The sequence below is a fragment of the Mobula birostris genome, chromosome 28 (assembly GCF_030028105.1).
Source record: "Mobula birostris isolate sMobBir1 chromosome 28, sMobBir1.hap1, whole genome shotgun sequence".
NCBI lineage: Eukaryota > Metazoa > Chordata > Chondrichthyes > Myliobatiformes > Myliobatidae > Mobula > Mobula birostris.
Genome location: NC_092397.1, coordinates 34,019,441 through 34,027,037, shown reverse-complemented (window position 1 = coordinate 34,027,037; position 7,597 = coordinate 34,019,441). Strand labels below are relative to the sequence as shown.

Sequence of the window (7,597 nt, the reverse complement as noted above, 5' to 3'; positions counted from 1 at the left end):
CTCTGGTTCAAGTGGCGATAACATAAATTTAAACATGAAATACACTGGTGCCCTGTAAGAGTTTCTGTTGTTTGATCGTCCATGTACAATATATTAAGTTTATGTCAACATGAATGTAAGCAAGGCAGGTCGTGATAGTGTTCTGTTTTCTATATGTGGATTTTTTAAATCTTTAAATGAATGTATTAGGCACAGCACGGACGGCACAAAACGGACAGTCAAGGCCACTGGATCAAAAGCGTGCCTGGATAGTTTGGAACACCACCATTTCGGATAACAGCCGAACAGCAGCTGACCGATTGCATAGTAGAGGCCACCTGAATAAATGCAAAACACATGGACACTTCCTGGTTTTGAAGGCGGCGAACAGAGATCGGTGCTTCGACTGGCTTTTTACAATCTGTATCCCTGGGAGGGATCAGGGAGTCAAAACCGATATAAACACGTAGTCGGCAGGATTCGAACCTGCGCGGGGAAACCCCAATGGATTTCTAGTCCATCGCCTTAACCACTCGGCCACGACTACAAGTTCTTCACAGGTAGATTCAAATCCCGGAGTCAAATAAACGGGGTTGATCCTGAACTAAAAGCGGGGATTGCTGGAAATATTCAGCAGATCTGTTAGCGGCTGAGAAAAGAGAAACCGAATTCACGTTCAGCTCAATGACCTTTCACCAGGAAATCAGTCACTGAACTGGATGGAGTCTCAGTCAGAGCAGAGCAGGATCGGGAGATGTAGAATCCTTCTGCGGGGATTAAGAAGCTGTTCGGGTAAGAAGACCCCGATGGGAGTTTCTTTATAAGCTTTCGAGTTGTAGCCGTGGATGTGGTCTGCAATATACAGCGGGAGATTCTCTTTGCCTGCTGACTGTTATTTAGGTTATAAACACAGGAGATTCTGCAGATGCTGCAAATCCAGAACACAGAATGCCGGGGCAAATCACCAGATCTGACAGCATCTCTGAGGAGGAGGAAACAGTCCATATTTCGTGCGCAGATGCCCGTTGAGTTCCTGCTGCATTTTGTGGATGCTACGTCGGTCAGTGTCGACGTGACCAGCAGCGACCGCAGTCTGAGGTGAACCGGAGAATACACCCGCACTGCGGGATTTATTTTGTCCAATCCCGAGTCTCGTTCACCTCCTAATCCGTCCATATGATCCAATGAAGGTCAGAATTCCGTCAGTTTTCAATAGTCCGCAAATCTCTGGGTCTCAATGTGAAAGTGAACTGCTGTCGCAGCCTCTCTCTCCTCTGCAGGGACTTGCCGTCGGATTCCTTACGATTCTCGTTCCAGACGATTTAGCAAGTGGTTAGAGCTCTTTCAATGACGCTCCTGTGAAATAAAAGCATTTTAGAATGGAGTTTGGGGAAGTCTCACTGGCTTCAGTCTCCTCAGGAAGTGGACACGCCGGTGCGCTTTCTTGCTGTTCTCTGTGGCGTTCAGGCGGCGGGTTTGGTGGTCCGCTCTGTCTCTCTCTCGAGGAGCCGTTTATTTGCGGTAATGAGCGGTCAGCCTGCACCTTCCTAATGAATCATCTCTTTAGTCTTGTCCGCGGTGAGACTCAACGTCAAGGTTTATGTGTGCCGCTGTACCGCTGTACGATCATTGTGCCGACTGCAAACCTGATGATTGTCCAAAATTCCAGCTCACTGGCGTGGAGATGCCGGGGATCGAACCCGGGCCCTCATACATGCAAAGCCTGCGCTCTTCCACTGAGCTACATCCCCAATTGAAATACAGAAGTGTTCAGGTCCAAACCTTCCTGCATATCACAACTGAGCAGTGAAACACAGATAATGGCTGATGGTCACAGTCATTCGGCCTCAAGTCTGCTCCACCATCCAGTGCGATCATACTTGATCCTTGTTCAGTTCTCTTCCCGAACACCATGATAATTTTTTTGTGGAATGAAACCAAGTAGACTCCAGCAGAATGATCACGGAAAATAAAGCATGTGCCACGCTCTGAAGCATAGTTTGAATGGTCTCCTCGTGAAAAAAGATGGACGCCTCACAATCTCCCTCGTTATGACGCCCCACCTTATTATTTTCCCGCACTGTGCTTTCTCTGTGGCTGTTTCACTTTATTCTGCATTTAATTAATGATGAACCTTGTTCTCAGACAATACTCTGTGTCATGATATGATGTCTATGAAAGCAACTCACATAAAAAATGCTGGTGAACGCAGAAGGCCAGGCAGCATCCATAGGAAGAGGTACAGTCGACGTTTCGGGCCGAGACCCTTCGTTGGGACCAACTGAAAGAAGAGATAGTAAGAGTTTGGTGTCTATGAAAGGTATGAAAGAGAAGCTTTTTGTCACATATTTTATCTGGCAAAACTAAAACCATTTAAATCCCCACTGAACTCTGTACGACAGCAGAAAGGGAACATCCCCCCATTCCACCCCCACCCACTATCCCAGCAGTCAATGAAATGCACAGTAACTGCTGCTGCATCACCAGACACCCTGGGTGGGTTCGAACCACCACCTTTCGGTTAACAGCCGAACGCGCTCACCGATTGCGCCACCAAGCAGGGAGTGAAAAAGGATTAAATGATCCAATTCTTCGTTGGACGGTGTTCACTAGTAGTCGATGCTAGGACACCGATTTTCACAATCTGCGTGAATGAATGATTTCCATCAGAGAGTCGAGGACACTATAAAAAGAAAACGTGAGGAACAAATATTTGTCCGATTTAGAAGCTTCGCGGTGAACTCCCAGTAAATTCTTATCGCATCTGCAAACGACTCGGCCACGACTACACACTCCTCACAACTGGGCAGGCCAGGAACAAGGGCATTTTACATGGAATGTGGTCACTGTGTCACGGGACGTATGGGGAGTGTATCGATCCCGGGGTCGGCAAAAACAGGACAATTACTGAAGTAAAATCCGAAACTGCCGGAAATATTCCACAGCTCAGGCAGCGTCTGTGGAGGGAGAAACAGAGTTCACGTTTCAGGTCGGTGACCTTTCACCCTGAGCTCTGGGCGCGGAGTTGGAGGAGAGAATCTCACTCAGTCTCTGGCGGGTGGCCTGAGCTGGGCGAAGGCGTCGGTTTCATTCTCCTCCTCTTTTCTAACTCGTTGAACCGTACTCCTTAAATCGAGCGTAAGACCGGCCTTTGCTTAAAGTTTAAAGCATAGCAGAGGTGGATGATGGAAATATTTTAGCGAACATGGGACCCTGTCACTGAGGGTTACACTGAATGGCGCTGACATACAGAGTTGCTGAGGGGATATCTGAAGAAGCTGAACACCGATCGCGAGATTCTCCCTTCCCGGGGTCACTGCAGACCGGACTGTTCCACATCCCCGATGAACAGATCATTTCACCATCAAACTCCGACTTAACCTCCTTAACACTTTTTGTTTTGAAAATCCGGTTTGAAATCACATTTAATATGGAAACAGCAAAACTAATTCCTCTTCGGGGAAATGAAAACCCGTTTTCCGTGACGGGCGGGTATATTAACCAGTGATGAGAAACTAGCGCGAAATTAAATCTGTCATTCAGACGTCCGAACACACGACGTTTCACGGGGTCAAGTCAACATTCGTTCGGGGACTGCGAAACCGACACTTTTCAGACATTTTACATTTCTCCCTCTGCGACCGGCGAGGTCTCGGGAATCCTTTCCGATTCAGCTGCTTCTTTGTCGAGCACTGGCCAGCGGACACGCTCACGTTTGTGCCTGATTGTGCGTTGGGATGAAGAGCATTCCCCAACAGGATTTATTGTCTGAGTAATCGATGCAGGGAACGATTTGGAAAGCGGGGGTGGGGGGGGGGGAGAGAGAGAGAGAGAGAGAGAGAGAGAGAGAGAGAGAGAGAGAGAGAAGCTCCTCTGCAAGGTTTTCTCATTTTTTTCTCCAGTCCTGATGAAGGGTCTCGGCCGGAACGTTGAGTGTACTCTTCCATAGATGCCGCCTGGGCTGCTCAGTTCCTCCAGCATTTTGTTTATTTTCTCTCTTTTCCAGTTGGGACGAACGGGCATCCACCGGAAACATCAAATCTCTTCTTTCTGCAAATGTTGCCTATCCACTGTGTGTTTCCAGCATTTTTTTATATACAAGACACGGGTTTATTCTGCAGAGAATAGATGACATTAAGATACCTCAATCTGTTAATCTTTCCAACCAAACAGAAACCTCCGCAAAAATTGGAAAGGATAACATATAAACGTACATTCCAGCCGAAAGCCAATGGATTTCCTTGCATCTACCAATGATGGGATGCCGTCGTGTTTTAAAGCGCACTGACGGAAAATTGTTGTTGTTAGCAGTTGAGATAGCAGAGGATGGTTTCGATCCATCGACCTCTGGGTTATGGGCCCAGCACGCTTCCGCTGCGCCACTCTGCTATGGAAAAAAAATAGCATTGCTCTCCCATGAATGATGTGCAACCTCTTGCGTTTGTTTGTGTATGCGCGCGTATCATTCTGTGTGTGTTTGCGTTTGTGTGTGTTGGTATGGGTGTGTGTTTTTGCGTAACTGTATATGTCTGGGTCTATATTTCAGTCTGTGTCTGTGACTGAGTTTGTCTATGTTTGTGTCGGTGCCTGTATCTGTCTTTGTCTTCTCTATGCCTGTACATGTCTGGGTTTGTGTCTGTATGTCTATGTCTGTATGATGTCTGCATCTCTGTCTCTGTCTTTTTCTGTCTATGTCTGTGTCGGTGCCTGTATATGTTTAGGTCTTGTCTATGTCTGTATATGTCTGGGTCTCCCTCTGTGTCTGTCCATGCTGCATCAATTCTATTTCCCCCTTATTCCTACCCACTTACTTCACTTTCTGTCCTTAATTCTGTCTCCACTTTCGTTTCTTTCTTCCTTACATTCTGGACCACCCAGTTATTCTCTCCGTGTCGTTTATGCTTTATCGCATCTTGCACCTCGTTCCCGATATTTGCCAGTGAATGGGGTTTCTCTCATTTAATTGCTAGCAAGAACAATTCATCCCTCTTGTGGGGCTTCTTATCAATAACGACATTCTGAGCCACACTCGAGAATCACGACGTTCAATCCCGAGGTCCCATTAACGTTCTAATCCTGTCCTGATCACTGAATGAATGTTGGATTTCCAAGCTGAACCAGAAGTTCACCTCGTCTCCCTGTGAACGGAACTCGCGGGTTTAGGTGCTGACTTGGTTTCCGCATCGCAAGTGCGTACCTCAAACCATCCCTTCATCAGGATTTAGTTAGACTATAAGACTATAAGACATAGGAGCAGAAATCGGTCATTCAGCTCATCGAGTCTGCTCCGCCATTCCATCCCGGCTGATCCCGGATCCCACTCAACCCCATAGACTTGCCTCCACCGCAGTCTGCGACTGAGCATTCCACAGATTTCTTACTCTCTGGCTAAAAGCAAAATCCTCCTTACCTCAATATAAAAGGTCTACCCTCAATTTTGAGGCTGTTCCCTCTAGTTCTGGACAACCCCACCATAGGAATCATCCTCTCCACGTCCACGTAATCTTGGTTCTTCCACATTCAGTAGGTCTCAATGCGAATTGTAGTTGTTGCTGTGACGTTCAGAACACCACGGCCGAGCTTTCGTCCCTTCCTTAAAAGTGGGGGTGTTTTTAGAATTCCACTACCGAGGACTCATATGCAGCAAGGAACCATTCTTAACTATCCCACGGGTTACAGGGTTATCGTGGCGTCTCTACGACGGCAATGAAAGGCCAACGATAATGCGGGAAATCTCTTCATCTGGGATTTTCCGCCCAGATTTCAAACTTCGCAAACAACAATGTGGAAATGCGGGGTTTGGACCCGGGACTTCACACATGCCCTCCTCCACTGAGCCACGTCACCACTGTCAAATGAACGATGAAATCTTCTGTCTGACATTCTGAGCACAAAGGTTGGACGTTCAAAGATTGAAAATAGAAGTCGGAGTAGGCTAATCGGCTTTTCGAGCCAATTCCGCCATTCATTTCGATCGTGGTCGCTCATCTAACCTCAGTTTTTCTTCCCGATTATTATGCACGCCCTTTCATCCTTTTTGTATCTAGTCATAGTCATAGTCATAGTCATAGTCATACTTTATTGATCCCAGGGGGAAATTGGTTTTCGTTACAGTTGCACCATAAATAATAAATAGTAATAGAACCATAAATAGTTAAATAGTAGTATGTAAATTATGCGAGTAAATTATGAAATAAGTCCAGGAGCAGCCTATCGGCTCAGGGTGTCTGACCCTCCAAGGCAGGAGTTGTAAAGTTTGATGGCCGCAGGCAGGAATGACTTCCTATGACGCTCTGTGCTGCATCTTGGTGGAATGAGTCTCTGGTTGAATGTACTCCTGTGCCCACCCAGTACATTATGTAGTGGATGGGAGACATTGACTAAGATGGCATGCAACTTAGACAACATCCTCTTTTCAGACACTACCGTGAGAGAGTCCAGTTCCATCCCTACAACATCACTGGCCTTACGAATAAGTTTGTTGATTCTGTTGGTGTCTGCTACCCTCAGCCTGCTGCCCTAGCACACAACAGCAGACATGATAGCAGTGGCCACCACAGACTCGTAGAACATCCTCAGCATCGCCCGGCAGATGTTAAAGGACCTCCGTCTCCTCAGGAAATATCTGAAGATATGTCTGTCCTCTCCTCCATTTATTCTCATTGTGGGGAGCTGCGTCAGGGAGAAAAGGAGACGTGACTGTCTGTGGGTCTCACACCATTGACCTGTAAAATTTAAGGAGTTTAAGTCAGAGAGCAACAACAGACTTTCAAACTGAGAGTATTAGTTTAAAAGGACGACGTAAAGGCGGATGAACAAAATATTTCACCAAACCCAAGACTGCGCATTAGTCCTGAATAGAAACAAGACACTTTTGGGAATTCGCATCGACGTCAAATTAGAGAGAGAATATTTAAATCGGAATCACTTGTCACATTCTTGCAGACTGAAACGGAATGATCATTAACTACCCAAATTAAGATTGTTCCCTGCAGTCGGGAATGCCGTCAACCGAGTCGTGAGGATGTCAAGTTGTGAATTTATTTAACTTGCACGATGACGTGAACGAAATATCCGGATTCCTGGGTCGGAAATGACAGGCAGAGACACAGTCAGTCAATAAATCAGCCACCTGCCACAGAGGACAGTGGTGGTCTGGGTCTTGTGTTATAGCCACCGGCCACCAGAGGGCACAGAGGAGCTGGGTCTTGTGTTATATCCACCGGCCACCAGAGGGCACAGAGGAGCTGGGTCTTGTGTTATAGCCACCGGCCACCAGAGGGCACAGAGGAGCTGGGTCTTGTGTTATACCTACCGGCCACCAGAGGGCACAGAGGAGCTGGTGCCCGATGGAACCGCCGCAACACGTATTGGTTAAAGAACAAACGTTAGATATACTGGTGCCAAATGAGAGTTTGTATTGGTTTCATATTCCATGTTCTGTCCATTTATTTCATGGCAAAATGCATGCAAGGAAGGACAAGTGGTGATAGTATTCTATTTTTTATATGTGGTTATCGCTTTCAGTAAATAAAATAGGAGCACACACACGGGACAACAAAAGCAGCGGGATTTCCAGAGACTATGAGTGGCCTCGACCACTGATGTTCCGGCTAAC

General features: G+C 46.8%; 2 non-coding genes across 2 annotated transcripts; both read right to left on the bottom strand.

Moving 5' to 3' along the window:
- Positions 1-444: 444 nt before the first annotated feature.
- trnas-aga (transfer RNA serine (anticodon AGA)) lies at positions 445-526 on the bottom strand. Its single transcript has one exon. It is a non-coding gene; the product is annotated as a tRNA-Ser (tRNA).
- Positions 527-1,658: 1,132 nt separating this feature from the next.
- trnaa-ugc (transfer RNA alanine (anticodon UGC)) lies at positions 1,659-1,730 on the bottom strand. The gene has a single exon. It is a non-coding gene; the product is annotated as a tRNA-Ala (tRNA).
- Between the last annotated feature and the right edge of the window lie 5,867 nt (positions 1,731-7,597).